The 19,550-nt window shown below is 50.5% G+C and overlaps 1 protein-coding gene across 1 annotated transcript in view; it reads left to right on the top strand.

The window, feature by feature from the left end:
- The first annotated feature begins 5,488 nt into the window (after positions 1 to 5,488).
- The window catches only part of TEAD3 (TEA domain transcription factor 3), a 52,522-nt gene continuing 38,460 nt past the window's right edge, over positions 5,489 to 19,550 (top strand). The window contains exon 1 of the mRNA XM_074935835.1: positions 5,489 to 5,647. The gene's annotated coding sequence lies outside the window, so the exon portion shown is untranslated. The remainder of the gene's footprint in view (positions 5,648 to 19,550) is intronic.

Below are 19,550 nucleotides of genomic sequence, written 5' to 3'. Positions count from 1 at the left end.
TCGTCCCCATCTGTTGCCTTGTTGTATCAGGAAAAAGGTAGGGCCTAAGCATGGAGGAGATGGTGGGGATAATTCATCCTACCACCACCAGGCAACCTGGGCACCTCTAAGACTTATCTCCTACAACCACACCGTGAGAGCTGAGGACCTCTTATGTGCTTAAAAGGTGGAGCGTTAGGCAGGTCAGACCCAATTGTTCCAGATCAGAGGGTCGGACTGCATTGTTCCAGATCAGAGGCTCTGTCCCCATTACATTCACTGTTCTTCTGTGCCTGCAGCCTCTGATTAGGGATAATCAAAGTGTAGAAAGTAAGAACCTTCAGCCCAGATTCCAGACTGGAACCAAACCTCTGCCGTGACTGGAAAAAGTCTGGATACCTTCTGAGGGTGGGTTTTTTCATGCTCTTCATGATTGCCTGAGCATAGATGGAAAACGAAGAGCCAAAATACACCAAGAACAGCAGTTCAGTGCTATTTGGATCCATCAGAAAGGGGGCACCTATAAGTTTCATTAAAAGGCCTGGCACAAAACTTTCCCTAGAGTGTTGTTTTTTTTGGGGGGGGTGAATACCATCTAAGTCAAACATCTGAATTTTTTCAGTTTTACCCATTATTGCCTCTGATCCCTAGAAAAATATGTTTACCTAATCCAAATACCAGCCCAACACAACCTAAACAATTATTGTAACACTACCGCAGAGAGCAAACACAAAGCTAACTGAAAAACAGACCCCACAGTGTATAAACAACAAGCACCTTTCAGAATTACTTCAACACGCACAATTCTAGCAACACATGCATGCAGCCAACAACAATTAACGCACACACCAGTAATCTCAAACTCGGTTACACTTGCAAATAATCAAAACTGAAACCAACTGCACTACAAGAAACAACTGAAAACAATTTAGGAGGGCAGGAGATACTTGGTCCTTTGTTTGCTCCGGCTGCTAGTGCAGAAGAGAATAAGGGTTGAAGCAGTTGAAATGTGCATCTGTTTTGTGCTATCGAGAGTGTGATGGATGCAAAGAAAGACCAATGCATGAAGATGGTGGGAGGGGCAAAAGGAATGTTTGCTGCAGGGAAAGATCAAAAAATAACAGACCTTATCAACTTAGTTTAGGCCTAAAATATTTTTCTTTTAAAGGGTTTTACAGCTCACACTGAGCGAGGCTCCTGGGCTGAGCGTGAGCATGAGGCCTATGCCTCACTTAAGTTCTAGTTGGAGGTCTTAAGTGTGGCAGCGTATACTCCCTCCACAGGGCTGAATTTCACCCAAAGCGAAATACTCTCAGCCATGTTAATGGCATGCCTCCCATTAGAAGCCCAGAGCATGGGCGGGTGGGGAAACCAGGAGGGAGATGCATTTTAGTTTCACAACTCTAAGACAGTTGCACGCAATGGAAAGTGGAAAAAAAAATATTACACTCTAAGGTAGGGTAAAGCCTTACCTCCCAGGGCTGGTTAATCAAGGCTCCTGCTCTTCTAGCCAGTGGCCACAGGGTCACCCAGAACATTGTGGTTGGAGTCCCCAGTAGATGCTCTGCCTATCAGGCAAATTTCAGCTTTACCAGTAAGCAGGAGGGGATGAGTTCAAGGCCTCATGCTCACAGCCTGCCCACCATGAAAGTTGGTTGTGATTGGCCTGCTGCTGTGTCTGGGTCCTGATCCTGCACGACCTCCGCATACTGTGGGCCACAGACAATGACCAGGCCTCTTTTCTCATCACTTTGCCCAGCCTACATCTTGGTCCTCAGTTCTACCCGTGCACTGCCTAAACCTCTCTCCTGGTGGCTCCTGCTCCTCATTTGCCCCCTTTTGGTGATGCTCCCACACCACCCCCTGTTCTCACAATCATCACTGGCCAGGCCCCTTTCTGCCACTAGTTAAACCCGGTTCCAGAAGGCCTACGTGCATTAGTGTCCTCACACAATGCCATCCAGCACTCCCTGTGCTAATGGTTCAACATGACGGATGGGGAGTTATTCCACTGCATGGAAATATATGAATGAACAGGGGTGGCAGCTCCATAAGCCCGAGGCAGGTTGGGGAGAGGCCTGGTTCTCTCACACCGGTGTAAATGAGGAGGAATGGCACTGGAACAAATGGAGTTAAACTGGCATAGGGAATTCAGACTCTGTACTTGGGGCTGTTCGTGTGGTGCCTGCTCTGTGGACAAGCACTTGATTATTACTGCTAGAGTAGCACCACTGGGCACTGGACATGCACATAGTCCCTGATCTGAAGAATTTAGTGTCTCAATAGATCAGACAAACAAAAGCCCACAGAGGAGATGTAATTGACTAAACTTACCCAACAGATAAGTGACAAAGGCAGGATTAGAACCCTGGGGTCCTTAGCACCAAGTTAGTGCCTGCCCCACTAGACAATGCTGTTTCTCAGCAAGCAGGTATCTCACTCCAATACTTTTAACCAGGGCTAAACATTAGAGGCTGTGTTTTTGTTTTGTTTACTCTGGTTTGTCTATTTTAATATACTTTGTAATTTAAATCCTTAGAAGAGGAAGGGAATCCTCTGGCAGCCAATCTTGAACTCTGGCCTTCTGGATGATTAGAGTAGTCTCTTCCTTTTTTGCCATGAACTACCAGGACTAACTGGGAAGCCAATGTTTTGTTACTGACTTAAAATACAATCTTTTTAATCGAGTCAGGACAAGTTTGGGATTTTTACAATGCTGTAGCTAGTCTTGTTGTTTTGCCTAGATTCAGACTTTCCAGCCACACTGAAATATTATTTATGGCTTTATTGCTTGCCTCACTTTTATGTTATAATTTGGAAATGGAAGTGGCTGTTTCCCACCAGTGGAAGGGGAATAGCAGCGGCAAGTATTATGGACTTCTGACCCACGACTGGATCAAACCACTGGATCTGAATTTTGCCTCATTCTATAAGGGGCAGATCCAAACAACACAGAAGTTTCAATCTGATTCTTTAAATAAAATAAGGCCCCAACCACTCATGCACATGTTTAACTTTACACACACAAATAGTCCCATTGCTCCTCCCATACACAAAATGACGCAGGTTCTTAAATTTTGCGGGATTAGGCCTTTATCACACTGCTTGGCCCAGATGCTTAGCAATAGGCACCTGCCAAGGGCAGGAGAGTTTGATGCTGTTTTATTCATCATGTTAGATTGCTGAATGTGCAGGGTGGCTGTAGCTTAACAGGCCTTGGTAGTGTTTGTCTAGTCCTGAGTCACTCAAATAAAACAAGTTCTAAATGAAAACTAAAAAGCAAAGCCCAAGTTTTATAAACTGACAAGAGATCATGGCCTGAAACGCTCAATCTGTGAGCAGTCATTTAACTGTGAATTTTTACCAACTACACGGAAAGCGTTTACCAACTACACGGAAAGCGTTTACAATTATTATTTGTATTTTGGTACTGCCTAGAGCTCCAGTCATGAACCAGGACCCCACTATACTAAGGGTTGTACAAATACAGAATAAAAAGACAGTCCCTGCTCCAGGAACAATTTGTATAGTTGGGGTGCTGAGAGCCATTGAACCAATCTGTAAACCCTGTATGTGATGGAAACCACTTCAAGCCAGGGGGGTGCGACAGCGCCCCCAGCACCCCTAGTTCCAGCACCGAAGCCCTGCCCCCATAGACCTTACAATCTAACTAGACCGCAAGGGCTGTATTTCCAAGTGCTCAGCACTTGCAACCAAGGCCAGATTTTCCACAGAACTGAGCTCCTATTTAGGCACCAAAATTAGTGGCCGGGTTTTCAGAAGAGCCCAGCACACTGGGGGATGAGTTTTTCTGGAAAAAATCTGCCCATCGGTGCCACGGTGGGAGCTGCTGCATGCTTTTGAAAAATTGGTCCTTTATTAAAGTGCCTAAATGGGAGCTGGGCCCTGGAAGATCCAGCCCCATTTGTGGGTGCTGGGCACTAGGCGATACGGCCCTGAGCGCGCCTTGAAAACCTGGGTCCGGAGTGGTATGTTAATAAGATGGTGTGTGGGAAAGGGGAGGACAACATGAAGACAAGCCTAGGTGTCCTGCACTGGTGTAATGCTAAAAAAAAAAAGTCGGTCAACAAGCAAACTCCAAGTTCCCCAAATGAGAAGCGGGTCGGTAACCAGAACTTCCCAGGGTTTACCCTCAGCAGTGTGCGGGGAAGAGCGGAGGGGGCCCAATAGCTAAGTAGACAGGGAGACGGGAGCTAATCCGGGCGGAGTTTGGGGTCTGGTTCCACCTTGGGGTGCCATTTACTTGTGCACAAGGCTGCTCTTGGGAAAGGCTCCGGGGAGCCAGGAAGGGCAAGGGGAGGCCAGCAGGCTGGGGTCAGAGCAGATGCCCGGGGAAAGGGCAAGGTCCCCGGGCTCAGCTCCCCCCAACCCAGCCCTGAAGCCTGGGTCAGGGGCGCAGAGTGGGAACCCAGCGCTGAGCAGCAGGCCTGGGCCCCCGCTCCACGCCGGCTCCCGGCCGGCTCCCCCAGGGGGCGCTGCCGGGGGAGGCTGAGCAGCGGGGCCTGGCGTAAGCCCGGGGCAGGCGTGGGCTGGGGCGCGAGCCCGTCTCTCTGGCCGGGAACTGGAGCCGGGCGCGGCGCCAGGTCTGACGTCAGCAGCGCAGTCCGAGGCTGTGATTGGGGGGCGGGCGCGAGCTCTTCTGCTGCAGCCCCAGGGCAATGGCCAGGCCTCTGCCCCCCGACCCCCCCCCAGGAGAGCACCCCCTTCTCCAGCGTGGAGAGACCCCCCCACCGCCCATGCATGAGAGGATCCCCCCGAGGGGAGACCCCTTATATCCTCCTATCCCCTCCCCTGCCCCTAGAGGGGCGCCCCAATAGCCCAGCCCCTTCCACCAGAGGGGAACCCCAGTATTCCAGCAGACTTCCAAAAAGGGGGCCCCCAATCCCCCAGCCCATTCCAGCAAATGGGAACCCCAATCTCCCATACCCCAGCCACCTTCCAACAAGGGGGACCCCCGTCCCCTCCTTTCAGCAGAAGGGAACCCCAGTATCTCAGCCCATTTCCAGCAGAGGGGGACCCCAATCCCCCATACCCCAGCCCCCTCCTTCCAGCAGAAGGGAACCCCAGTATCCCGGCCCTTTCCAGCAGAGGGGGACCCCAATACCCCAGCCCCCTTCCAACAAGGGGGACCCCGTCCCCTCCTTTCCGCAGAGGGGAACCCCAGTATCTCAGCCCATTTCCAGGAGAGTGGGACCCTAATACCCCAGACCTTTCCAGCAGAGGGGAACCCCAATACCCCAGCCGCCATGCCCCACCCCCCTTCCAACAAGGGGGACCCCCGTCCCCTCCTTCCGGCAGAGGGGAACCCCAGTATCCCAGCCCGTGTCCAGCAGAGGGGGACCCCCGTAGCGCAGCCGATCCGGGGGGCGCTGTCCCGGTCCCTGGCCGGGGGAGGGCCGGCCGGGGCTGGAGGCCATGTGAAGGAAGGGAGGGAGGGGGAGGGCGCAGCCCAGCCCAGCTGCCTCCTGATTGACTCCCAACTTTCTGCTCCTCCCTTGCACAAACTTTCCCTTCCCTGCGCCTGGCTCCCTGCGCGGATTCCGGAGCCAGCCGCGCTCCCCGCATTCCTGCCGCCCCTGTCACCCCCGCCGGCTCCGGCACCCCCAGCTCGCCCGCGGCCGGCCGAGCGCTCCGGAGCACGGGGCAGGTAAGCGCCCCCCAGCCCGGGAGGGTCTTTCTTTGCTGAAAGGCGAGAGGCGGCTGCTAGCCATTGCCCCCCCTCCCCCGGGGGGGGCCACACACTCTTCTCCCCCCCCCCCCAGCTGATCGCTCTGGGTGGGGAGGGGCTCCCCCATGGGGCCCACACTCCCGCCCCCAGCTGATCTCTCTCTGTGGGGAGGAGGTTCCACCAACACTTCCCCCCCCCCGCTCCCCCAGCTGAGCTCGCCTGTCCTGGGGGGCCCTGTCCTAAGATTAGTTCGGGGGAAGAGCCCCCCCCCCGCAATCCCTACCCCGAAACTGCAGCTGCATGGGGCAGCCCTTCCCACTCTGCCTGGGAACTGGAGCTGCTTGGGGGGGCCTGGCCTGGGAAGGGATCAGCCCCATTGGAACACTAGAGAGGATGAGGGGGTGGAACTGCCCCCAGCCCCTTCTCCCCACCCCCCAGTGGGTTTGAGCCTCCTCCCCAGGGAAGCTGGTGGGTTTCACTCTGTATTAGCTGGGGTGGCTGGTTACAGTCCTTTGGTTGTGGAAGGACATTGTATCCATGGCCCCCTCTGCTGCCTCCTCCCCCCTCAGTGTTTACCCTCGGCCTGGAGGGGCTCATTTCCCCTCTGGTTAGTGGATTATTATTTTTTTAAATCCCAGGATTCTCTCTCTTCTCCCCACCCCCACCCCAAATAATTCAGCAGTTTTCAGTTTCAAAACATCCAATCGCTCCCTCGGGTGCTCTCGCTTTCTGCCCTGCGCCTGCCTCTCACTTCAGTTTAAGTTTTTAAGTCAATGGCCTGTGATAGATTTGAATTTATATTTTTGCTTCTACTTTGCGCCTCTGGGCTTTGACCGTGTGATTGCTGGAGCTACAGTTCCAAAGAGGCCTTGCCCGCAATATATGATCCATAGATAGCGTGCGTAGAGCCAATAGGTTGCGTTATATAAACTGCCTCCTTTTCCCTCCAATGCGCTGCAGTAGCTCCCCCAAATATAACTGCTTCCCCTTCTGACTCCGGAGGGTATTATGTCTGTCTTTAGCAACTGCATTGTGTATATGCATGTACAACACATCCATATCACACACATACACTGGAAGATAATATGCGGGCTGTGTATTACGCACTTTGTGCCTAGTCACACAGTCACAGTACTAACCAGTCATTAATTAGATGCGTAATTTTCAGCCGTGCATCAGGTTTGCAATATTTTTTCATACTCTTGCTTTTTGGGGTAACAAACAAAGTAAACTTAGTTATATGAATCTCCAAAATAACATGCTCATTTGTGTATGCGTTTCCGTAGGTAACCATGCAGGTTTGGGTTAACTGTGTGTAAACCAGGTTGCATACACAGAAAGGGCATAGTGGGTGTCATTTCGGATTCAGGCGTGAACATCAATATTTTGGGGCACTGGGGGTGGTGTGCCGGGGGGAGGGAAGGGAATGGTGCCCAGAAACATGGCTTTGGAGGCCTTGTTGGACAACATTGCTTGTCAAAAAAAAAAAACAACCCCATCTCCACAGAAAATACAGTTCGGATTGATTAGTTCTGGGCAGCTGACCCAGAGTGCTAATGAATTAACAAACAGGGAAATGGCGAGCACAGAGGGCAGGGAAGAAAAGTGTGAGGTCCCAGTGGGGCTTCCTTTTGTCTATCATAAATAAGAGCAATGGTACATAGGTGGCAGGGCTGGGGGCAGGGCTGTGGCTGTCTGTTCCTCCCCCAGAAAAGAGAGTCAGTCTAAATTGGATAGTTTTGAGGTAAGTGGCCGTGGCCCTGTCCCCCATCTTGCCGCCGATCTGTGTGCGGAGCCGTGTGTCTTGAGTCAGGGTTTTTAATGCTGCAACAGAGAACGTCTTCCCGTCTCTGCTACCCCCGGCTTGTGTGTGGAGAGGGAGCGTTTGTGAGGTGGCTCTAAGGAGGGAGCGTTTGTGAGATGGCTGAGGTACTTTGCAATGGAGGTGCTGCCTTAAGGGGAGACCTCGTAACCAGGTTGCTGCCTCTATAGATAACTGGTCACGGCTCGGTAGGGACGTATTGCCGGTCGAGCAGGCCCAGACACGCAGGCACTTGTACCATGCAGGGAATGCCTCTCTAGAAAGCAATAGCTGGGTCACGCTTTATGCTGTGGAGTGATATCCAAGTGCCCTGCTCTTGTCTTCAGGAGCCATTTAAAGGCGTTCGTGTTGTTTCTCCCCCCAGTGCAAACCCTGTTGTGACAAAACATTCACGCTTCTCAACAGGCACTTTTCTGCCTCCTGTGAGGTAGGCTGGTATCATGACCCCCATTTTGCAGATGGGGAAAGAGAGGCATAGAAAGGGGGAAGTGACTTACCCAAGGTCACAGAGCAGGTCATGGGCTGCTGTGACTAGAATCCAGGTCAGACTCCTGGGCCTGTGCTTTATCCACATACCAGTCTGTCCTTTCTTAGCTCTTAAAATGGATAAATGCTAATAAACCATCATAAGGATAGTGTTAGGAAGGATCTCCAGCACGTGCCATGCTTCGTAACCCCACTCAGCGGCTGGAGTATAACTCTCCTGTAGAAGAATCAATAGTATAAAGTAGATATATTCTACATAAGTAGTCACACAATGTAATTTAAATACTAGGTAAAGATAAGAAGGGGTGTGTTTGTATGTATTGATATCTTGTATTTATAATATAATCTCTAACAGCTAAGGGCAGGTATCATTCAGCCTGGCAATTTTCATACCAAAATGCTTTCAAGGAAACCACCGTCTCATAGCATCGCTCTTCACCCTAAAGAAACTCTGGATCTGAACTTAAGCGTATAGACAAAGATGATCAGATCATAAAAGAAAGCAAGGTTTGGCTGGGCCTTTTTGTTGATGTGCTTAGATTGAGGGGAGGGAGGAAGGGAATGGATACAAAGGAGAACTTGACAGTTCAGGGCTTGGCATATAGGGATTCAGGTTCTTTGGCCTCTATGTCATCTAACTGTATCCAGCCAAGCTGGCAGGGAGCAACAACTTGACTCCATCTGATGGCAGTTTGGTGGCCTTAGTGAAGTGACTTGGGTGAGTCTCCGTTCCTAGCAGGCAATGAATGGCCCTCGCTGCTTGCAGTTGCAGCAGTGAGCCCAAGGACTTGCTGTGCCATGGAGACTGGAATATCTTCTCCCGGCTACTAGGATCTTTGGGGCTCAGGGTTTGCGTGTGTGTGTAGCTTCTTCTGCCACTGCCCATGCTGTACCTGCCCTGTGGAGAGACCACTCCGTTCTGCCAGGGCTGTCGGGCTGGCACCGAATACGCCTTTAATAAAAATAACTCTAACAAATATGGCGGGGGAAATCGCCCTGTATGTCCTGGGTATTTCTGGTGCACTCGTCACTAGGCCCTGCCTGTCTGACTCTGGTGCTCCAGACCACGTGCAGGGCTGCTCCTCTGAGTCTCTGTAAATACCTGGCATTTCTTTGTGGAAATATTGAGTGTCTGTGACTAGCTGAGTGTGCAGGGGGAAGGAGGAGGGGTTTGGCTGAGGTGCTGGCAGGTGAGGAAGCACCAGTGGCTTTGTTTGGAAAGGTGCAGACAGAGGATCCCCTCCCTGCTGTGCTGAGAAGAATCTACCAGCAGGTACATCACTTACTATCTTCCTCATCCCCTTTATACCGGGTACCCTAAAACCCCAGTCAGCCTACAGCTGGATTGTACCAGCCCCCCTTTGCTCCCAGCCATCAGAGGTACGAAGCTTATCTTTTTGCTTCAATCGCACTGCCCGTAAGCAGCGATGAATAGAAAGCAGCACCTCCTTCTGGTGACAGCCAGAAGCGGGTGCTGCTTCCCCCAGTTGTACCAGGCCTGTGGAGACCCAGTAAGAGGGGCGCATCCGAAAGCCTAATTGGGGCTGTGACACACTGGTGACAGCGGGAGATGGTGCAAGCGGCAGCTAGCAATACAGTGGAGGAAAAATGATTCCCAGCCAATGTGAGAACAGGTTAAAGCTGCACTTCCTGGGAGGTGAGGGTGGAAGTGGGCAATCAACTATAATTAATGCATTAAAAATTAAGTAACCACGCAACTCCTGTCGAACACACACACAGAACATGAGGCCAGCTGCAGGGGATCCCTTGTGCTGGAATAACTTATAGATGTTGTGAAGAGCAGAGTTCGGCTATGCCTGATCCTTCTGGGCAGAGGGGAGACATGGGTCTCGGCCTCCTCCTTACTGCACGTTCTTAGTCCCATGGAGGCTAGGGGTGAGTGACATTTGGGGTGGAGGGTGCCTGTGGCATTTGGGGCACCGGAGGAATACCACATGGGAGTTGAGCCCCTAAGATCTGCCCTTCAAAACATGGGCCCTGCTATGATGATTGTTGTTTATTATTTGTATTATGGTAGTGCCTAGGAGCCCAGTTATGGCCCAGGACCCAATTGTGCTAGGTGCTGTACAGACACCGAACAAAAAGATGGCCCCGTCTGCAAAGAGTTGACAATCTCCTGGAAGTTCCTTTAAGTGTTTAATAAAAAAAGGTGTCTTGAGCCTGAACCCAGTGATAAAATTCTTACTGGCTTTAATGGGAGCTAAGCATTGGTCAGTCAGTCAATCCTTGCTGGGAGAGGCATGTGAAAGGTGGCTGAAGGACATCTGATTGACTGACCATGTAGTCTGTATCCCTCTGAATGCCCTTCGCTAAGCAGCAGACTCAAACCACCCCAAGGACACCCCTGGTGCTCGCCCCATGTATTGTGGTAAATTATTGACATCCATCATGCAGAATCAGGGAACTGACTCTCCAGACAGGGCTAGCTGCGCCGAGGGATCACTATGCTCTAGTGTGAGTATGTGCTGCTCTCCCAGTCCTGGATTTGAACCTTGATTTTATGAGAGGCATTATTCAGTGTGGGTGCCTTCATCTGGGCTCATTAGACAATAGATGCGAAACTTCCCTTTGTAATGGGAATCGCACCTTTCCTGAGAGTCGGTTAACCTGGATGTCTAGAGTGTTGGAAGGTGCCTGAAGTGTGTGAGCACCCAGTGTTTCTGTCACGTGATGGTGTTGACTTATGAAACTTTTTGGACCAAGGGAGGGAAGTTAATGATGGGTGAGGATCCTAAGCTGTGTTGTCACTGAGCCTGTAACCCGCACGTGGAAAGATGACCTCATTGCTAAAGCACAAAAGAGTTGGGTTCTCTTTGGATTTGGGCAAGTCGTTTAAACCCCTTTTGTGCCTCAGTTTCCCCCTATGTAAAATGGAAGTGATACTGGTCCTGCTCACTGATATTTGTGAAGCACTTGGCGGTCCCCTGCTGGAACACAGCGGAGCAGAGCAAATTGCTATGGAAGCGTGATTCTGAAAGCATGGTAATGCACGCTGAGCCAGTGAGGGAGGGTTTATGAATTATTTGAGTGGGGGCATTCTCTGCCTCCTACCTTGTGCTTCTCAGCCCATTGGGCCGTGCATTCAGGGCAGCTGTTCTGGAAGCCTCTACAGACCCAGCATAGCTTACGTGGCGCTCTGCATCATCAGTGCTGCAAAATCCTACCCTGACCTTTCACGGCCACCATGTTGGATTCTCCCTCCTGATGGGTGAGACCTGGTAGGTAGTGCCTGGTTTTGAACAGGGAAAATGCCAAGTTCCTCCCCTCTGTAAATCCATGTTTCAGCCTCATCTGTGCATACATTGGGCTGAGAGTCGAACAAAGCTCCCAAACTTTTGAGAAGGGACATGAGCGCTCGCTCCTCAGAAGAGTGCATCCAAAATGACGTCTGGGCCATCCCAGATCCATGCAGACCTTGGAGCAGTCCTGTGTCTTTCCTGCGCAGCTGCCACTGTTCTAAGACAATAGCCACATGGACAATGTCTTTACTGTTCCTTGTGTGGCCTGGTGGGCTTAGCTTTAGGACTGTGCAGACTTCCTGGAAACATGAGTTCGAATCCCATTTGGATCAGCTGAGCCCTTCACTCTTCCAAGTGATGTTAATTAATTAGGGGCCATGCCATTTCTATGGGTAGGTCTGAGTGAGACCTTAAACGCTGAGGCTCACATCTTCAAAGGTCTTTAGGTGCCTAACTCCCATTGAAATTTATAGGAATTAGAGCCTCAAAGGTAGTTAGGCACATAGGCCTGAGGTCCTGTCTACTGGTTGTGAATATTGAAGTTCTCACTGCCCGAGTGTCCTTGACCACATGTTCCCCTATTTTCCTTGTTTATGCAGTATCCCATTACTTGCCCCCCACTCTGTCCCCGAGGTGGGTGCGTTTCAGTGGTGCTGCATTGGTACAGTGATAAAACACTCTGGGATCCCCTTGGATGAAAGTGAACTCGATTGCAGTAATTTGTAAAGATTTACCACCCAGTGGTATAAAGAGTGAATCCCCTTAGCTGGCCCATCTCTGGGCAGAAACCAAAGCAGCCCAGTTTAACAGCTGTCTTGAAACTCCCAGGCTCTAGGACAGTGGTTCTCAGCCAGTGGTACGCATACCCCTGGGGTTACACAAAGGTCTTCTGGGGGTACATCAACTCATCTAGATATTTGCTAGTTTTACAACAGGCTACGTAAAAAGCACTAGCGAAGTCGGTACAAACTAAACTTTCATACAGACAATGACTTGTTTATACTGCTCTGTATACTATACACTGAAATTTAAGTACAATATTTATATTCCAGTGGATTTATTTTATAATTATATGGTAAAAATGAGGAAGTCAGTAATAGTGGCTGTGACACTTTTTGTATTTTAGGTCTGATTTTGTAAGCAAGTAGTTTTTAAGTGAGGTGAAATTTGGGGTTACACAAGACAAATCAGCCTCCTGAAAAGAGTACAGTTGTCTGGAAAGGTTGAGAGCCACTGCTCCAGGATACCTTGTGTTGCATGATACTATGTATTAAAAGTTATTACAATAGCACCTGCCCCAAGACCTGGGACCCATTTTGCTAGGGGCTGTACACACATAGTGAGAGAGAGTGCCAGCTCCTAAAACTTAGTCTAAATAGGCAAGACAGACAAAGGGTGGGAGGCGAGAAGGCGTATTATCCCCATTTTACAGATGGGGAGCTGAGAGTCGGAGAACAGGTGACTTTTCCAAGGTCATGCAGGGAGTCTGTGGCAGGGCTGTGACTGAACCCAGGTTGCCCAAGCCTCAGTCCAGTGTCTTAACCACAGGACCAAAAGCAAGGTTTGAAATAAACACAATCTTTGGCAGCATTAAAAGGCTTGAAGAACCATAATGAACACGAGAGCCCGACCCATCTCGCAGGCTTGATAGCACAGCAGAAGGCCACACTTTGGGAAAGCTAGGCCTTCAAATCACCCCTCCTGTGTGTAAAGGACTGTGGCTAGACTACTGGGCATCAGGCATGGCAGGTATCCACAGGTTAAAGTCATGAAATAGAGCAATCAGTTCTGGTCCCTGGCAATCATCCCAATTAGTCTAATGGTCAGGCTGGTTGAAGTGATCTTAGTGCATGTCTGTAGCGAGATGGGGGGCGGGTATCTACCATATAAAAAGGAGTGAAAAATTGTTTACAATGAATATTTTTGTGCCGACCCAAGAGATAAAATGTGAGCAATATAAAAAACGCCACCTTTTAAACACACAAGCTGTGCGGAACCCAAAGTTTGTCAGCAAAACTCCCAGCATCTTCAGGGGGAGCTGGGGGAGGCAGAGCTGGGCAGAGAAGCAGGAGGAACAGCTTTACATGCTGTGATTATCAGAAGTGATTTGAATGTATACAGAAGGGGCTAGAACTAGAACCCCAGATCCAAACACGAGGAGGAATGTCAGATATGGACTCCACCTGTGACCCATTTCTAGCGATAGGTCAGTCTGAACTTGTAGAGGTCCCATTAGTTATCTGAGGACTTGCCTACATGGAAACATCCAGGAAAAGTAATCTGAATTAACTAGGGTGTGAATTTGAAGTCGATTAGTGAAACCTCATGAAATCCCTGTGTGGCACTGTAAATCGGAATTAAAGTGGCCTTAATTCAGTTTAGTTTAATTTAGTTTGGAAGGCCACGTCGTCACTGTAGCGGAATAGGTGCGGTGCTGTAGCTATACTGCTCTAATCCCATAGTGTGGACGCAGGCTAAGGTGATGGAAGGGGTTTTCCGCCACTATAGGAACTGCACCTCCCTGAGCAAGGGTAGCTAGGTCAACAGAGGCATTCTTCTGTCAGCCTAGCTGTATCTATGCTAGGGGTTAGGCTGTCATAGCTACGGCACTCAGAGGTGTGAGTTTTTCACAATCCTGGGTGCCGTAGCCGTGTCGACCAGGACTAAGTGAATTAAACTAAAGCAAATTAAGGCCACTTCAATTCTGAATGAGGGTGTTCACACAGGGATTTAATGCAGTTTAACTAATCCACTTCAAATTCACACCTTTAGTTAATTCGGATTGATCTTCCTGGATATCCTCATGTAGACATGCCCTGAGATACCATGTGCTTAGCGGCCTAAGAGTTGGGACTCCGGGGTTCTTTTCTCAGCTTTGGTAGAGACCAGTGGTTTTCAACCTTTTTTTCATTTGCGGACCCCTAAACATTTTTGAATGGAGGTGCGGACCCCTTTGGAAATCTTAGACGTAGTCTGCAGATCCCCCGGGGTTCATGGACCACAGGTTGAAAACCACTGGTATAGACTTTCCACCTGGCCTCGGACAAGTTGCTTCACCTCTCTGTGCCTCAGTTTCCCCTTCTGTAAAATAGGCCTCATAACCCCGACTTCTATGGATTGTAGTGAAGCGTAACAGTTTTTAAAGTGCTTTGAGATCCTCGGATTGGAGCGCTAAGCGTTATTTCTTCATGACTGTCTCTTCCTAGCTCCTCGTAAAATTAGATCCAGCTGTTCGCAATAGTCACTAATTTCCCCAGAAGATGTTCTGAGCCTGTAAACTTTGAGCAACTCTGAGTTAGTGGAGGATGGGCTGTAGTTCTCATGCCAGCTCGCCAGCCATTTCTCCCCATCCCCCAGAGACAGGGAGCTCATATTGCTGACATTTAGGCAACTGTCCTTTTATTTTAGTTAAACTCAGCATTAATGTTATGAGTGGGAAGGTATGGGCACTGCATAGCCCCACTGCCCACCCTGTGGGGAGCAGGGACTTGAGTGTGGCCCTCTGCTCTGAGTGTCCCCCCCCCACAGGTTTACCCTCAGACGAACCCCCGAGAACTGGGCAGCCTGAGGCTATGTATCCTTTTTGGCTTCCCCTGTGTTTGTGCTGGGGTCCTCACTGTAACATAAATGCCCCTCCCCACAGGACTCCCTCCAGAACCCACCTGGGTCAGCCATGCTCGGGGGCCAGCAGGGCATTTGTGGGTCAGTCCTTCCCCACAGCTCACCTGAGACGTAAGCTACCACTCCACCAGCTGCAATACTGCCATAAAGGCCTCCCCGTCTCTAGATTGCCCACTCGCTGCAGACTGGGAAGCTGCCGTGGTAGAGCAAAGAGGGAGGGAATGGTGGGGGGAGAGAGTCTGTGATTACTGGGTTGGTTAGATAATTGTGGGCGGGTGAGGGGGGCTGATGCATTGGATCAGGATCAGCTTAACGACTGGGCTGTGCTCTCGTCTGGAACTCCTTCTCTATGAATAATATCGCCATCAGTATTTTTAGCAACTTACATTCTCTATATGCAGGAGGCACTTCACCCACCACTGACATGCTGCCACCTCAGCAGTGGGGGCGTAGCAGCTGGTTTAACAGCACAGAGCTGCAAGGCTGAATCTTAGGGCAGGAAGGGAAGGAGGTGCTTGCTTCCCGTTGGAAGTGTGAAGGGGGAGTTCAGATGGCCAGGACGTAATGAATCAACCCCGGAAGTGGACCAAGACACCAGAGGTATCCCGCTCTTGTGATCAGTGCTATGGGATCTTAAACGTCTGCAAGAGATCAGGCTCCTGGTTTTGTGTGGCTTGCCCAAAGGATGGGTTTTAGATAGGCGCTTTCGGGTCCAAGTACCTAATGCTGCCTTTATTTCAGCAGGGGTCCTGATAATCGGTAGGTACTTAGCAGGCTTCCTCCTGTATTGGAAAGCTGCAGAAATTCTCACCGCACACGGCGCTGTGACTAGAAGTGACAGAGCTAAGTTCTCCCATGTTGAGTGGAAATTGCTTGGAAGAGCAAGATGAGAGGGAGAGGATGTGGTGAAGACTGTGGCCTGGGACTTCGGACTTGGGAGATCAGAGTTCACTTCGCAGCTCTGCCGTACGCTTCCTGTGTGATCGTGGGCAAGTCACTCCATCTCACTGTGCCATAGTTCCCCAGCTGCAGACTGAGGATGATAAGGCTTCCTTTGGCTTGTCTCTTTAAACTCTTCAGGATGGTCTCTCGCCGTGTTTGGCCAGCACCAAACACACTGGGCCCTTGATCTCAGTTGGGGCCCAGTCTCTCCAGCAGTATAAATAATAATAAGAGCCGTTACTGTCCAGTTCTCGAAACACAAGAATAATTTATACGAGGCTCATCCTGGAAGATCTCAAGAGCTTAATAAATTGTGTGTGCACAGCACCCCTGCAAAGCGCAAAGGGTAGCAACCTTCCAGGACATGGCTGGGTAAATTTTGCCAGGGACTAAGATGTTTTAGTGTCCCTGCTCAGTGGATGGGATCTTGCTGTTTGGGGCCTCATCAGAGAGACCCACATGCTGGAAGCTGCATGGTTCTTAACTTACAGGGGAGGCGGAAGCTCACTGGGAAAAGGGTCTGGATACGCCAGACCAGAAACCTAAAGGCCACAATGGTGGGAGCCTAGAAATACACAGACCACCGAGCCAGCCCTCTGGCTGTCAGTCTAGGTAAACATATTCCAGGCTCTGGGCTGCAGAAATATACGTGACCCCATAGGATTCCCTTTTTCCGCATTAGCTGCCTCCTGGTGGGGATACCCGTTCTTGTTCGTTTCCTCACCGGCCCCTCTGCAGAGCGTGTTCCCCTTTGGTCGTTCTGTGTGGTGTTCATTCATGAGTCATCCGTTTAGCCCTAATGTATGGAATTGCACAGTGCATTGATTGTCCACGCAGGGCCCGTTGCTGTTTCCTGTATGTACAGTGTATGGCATATGAAATACATACTCCCGTTACGGTTTCTGCAAATGTGTGAGAAGGTGAAACCCTCTGGAAGGGGCTCCTGTGGGGACCTTTATCCCGTGATGCCATCTGTGTGGAGGGATTCTTCCCGTGGTACCAGGACAGCATGCCAGGGGAAAGTGACTTGGAATGGCGAGGAGTGCTTGGCTTCCACCAGACGGAATGGCTTTTTCCTCGGCTTCGGAAAGGTGTGAAGGCCATTCCCCATCCCCGAGCTGGATTGGCATGTGTAGGCCAGTGGCTTGTGCTCAGGGCTGCTCTGGTTTGGTAAGGTGCTGCTTTCCGATTACCCGCAGCACCCAGCTATGAATCAGGGCTGGTGCCTCGGGGGCGGCTGTGTTTCCTAGGCACAGGGTGAGGGCAGTGATTGCAGCTGCTTCCATGGTGAGGATTGGGTTACACGGGGTGGAGGGAAGGGAGAGGCAGCCTGGGATGAGGGAGTGGGTGTGAAAGAACTGGAGCCTTCCTGTTTGCACAGGGGTTATAGACACCTTATGGCCCCTCTTTAGACTGGCTACTTTAAAATCACACAGCCTGTACGTTTGCACAGAGTCAGTAAGACACTTTTTCCCGCCCCACAGATCTAAGGCCTTGTCTAAGTCAATAGGGAATGAAATGGACCTAGCCCATTTTCACACGGATTTGAGAGTCCACACAGGAGTTGGCACTGATTTAGCGACCCCGGTTTAAAAAGACACCCTTAGTTAAGCCAATTCAATGCTGTTTGTAGGCTGGGCCCAAGGGAGAGCTAGCTGGGACGCTCGCAACAGTTGCTGAGGAATGGGAGGGTGTGGGCAGTTGTTGGGATGGAGAATTCCCAAATGCGGGTTTGGAAGGAGGAGGAGCTTGGACAAGGAGAGGGGAGACAGTTCTGGACATGGAGGGGTGGGAGAGGGGGCAGTAGGAGAGAAGATGCAAAGACCGGAGTGGGCTGGAGGAATGTGCCAGTCCAATCCCTTCCTTGGGAAGGTAAGCCTTAGGGCACGAGCCCTATTTGGGTTCAGTGGCACCAGGACAATCCTTTATATGGACACCTGGAGTCCTTTGCCTCCCAGAGCATCTGAAATGACTAAGAGCTAGCGAGAGAACCCTGAGCTGGTCCACATTTGTGGTACTGAGAACATCTGGGATACCCCCACCTATATACCCCCACCTCTCCCTTGATGTTCCTGGTTTCCTGGGCTTATTGTTTTTTCCTGATCTTATAGAAATGGTTGTTTCTAGCTTAAGATATCCTAGGAGAATGATTTATGGATTTGCCTTTTCCTCTGAATTCCAACCCCTTCTTGTGACCAGGTCCTAGCAAAATATTCGGTGGCTGTTTGGTGTGCGTCTGTGGAGTAGATGTTGTCGTTCTTACCAGGACAGCCCATCCCTAAAGCCAGCTCTCGCCCCGTTTATTCAGGCTAGAATACGTAGTTAATCACCTTGGCCAGACCATGGGCTTGCTGAGCTGATGGCCTGAACACTTTCAGCAGAGGCTGCTTCTCTGCTTCAACCTCCCGGATCTCTTCCTTGAGTCTTGTGCAGTTTAAGCCTATGGGATCTCTGGGAAATTGGCTTTGCTTGTAAGCTGTGCTGGGAATTCAAATGCTTGAAGCCACTTTCTCTGCTTGGATCGGCAGGTTCTCAAGCTCAGTAGGTCAGAGTTGCTTCTCACCGTCAGCAAACAGCAAATTATAATTGGAAATAAAGGTTTAACTTGTAATGATGTTTCTCAGCATGCTACTGGCCAAATTACATCTGGTCTAACTCATTCCCCTGGCAATTTCAACTGGAAACTTCCTGTCCTAACCACGCACTGTTTAACGGTTGCCGTGTTTCAGACGTGGCTGTGTTTCAGTGATGGGTGAAGTGACTCCAGTATGTAGGAGCTTGATCCCGAGGTGTGCTGAGCACCATTAATTCATGGCGGATGATACAGTGGGAGTGTCGGGCCTCTTGGGAACAGGCCTACAGTTTGTAAAGCCTTTTGGGCCCAAGGGTGCTGTGTAAATAAGATGATCCCTTTCCTGGTGGTGGCCATCTTGGTGACGCTGGAGGAGGCCAGTCCAAGACTTAGTTTCCAACTAGTTTCATAATCTATAAAATAATTAATGCTTCAAAAGCTTTTATTAAAATGTAAATCAGTGAAGCTCCTCTTCTGGTTAAGCAGGATAGAAAGCAAATGGGCCACCCCCGCTGCCAGGTTATGTGGTCAAGTTCGAACCAAGAGGGCTTCCCCGCTACCTAGCAGCGAGGCTCGGAGAAACAGCTGCTTTGCTTTAAAAAATATGGATCAGAGGCTACAATCCCGGCTTGGTTCTTCCCCAGGCAGATCCCCGTTGACTTGAAGGGGACTAGGGGCCCTGTGGGGTTTGACCCATTCAAGATACATTTCCTGAGCTGGTGAGAGGTGCTGGGCCAAGTGAAAAGGGCTAAGCCCCATTCCTTCTGAGCCTCGGTTCCCTGGTGTCCCGTCTCCACGCCTCGCTGGTGTCGGGCTGGCACAAAAGTGGATGGACGGGAGGAGTGAGGCTGGGATGATGTGGCAGCCGGTAAGCTAATTGTGGGAGGGCATGAGAAACACTGGCAGCACTGTGCAGGTAGTGTCCTCCTTGGGGAGAAGCGGCTTTCAGGACAGAGGGGACATGTAGAGAGAGTCTATGCTGGGTCCACCTCATCCTTCAACTGCCCTGTGATGATGTGGGGTGTCATGGAAATGGAGGAAAAAAGGAGAGGCGTGCTAGGTCTTGTTTGCAGAGCTTTGCAGACCCCTTAGCACTGTCTCCTCAGCGAGCGAGAGCTTGGTGCGTAGCAGGGGAGGGATGGGCCACTAAGCAAGGTACTGGGGTTCTGTTTCTGGCTG

This window comes from Natator depressus, chromosome 21, assembly GCF_965152275.1.
Source record: "Natator depressus isolate rNatDep1 chromosome 21, rNatDep2.hap1, whole genome shotgun sequence".
In the NCBI taxonomy this organism is placed as follows: Eukaryota; Metazoa; Chordata; order Testudines; family Cheloniidae; genus Natator; species Natator depressus.
This window is presented reverse-complemented; position numbering and strand designations above follow the sequence as displayed.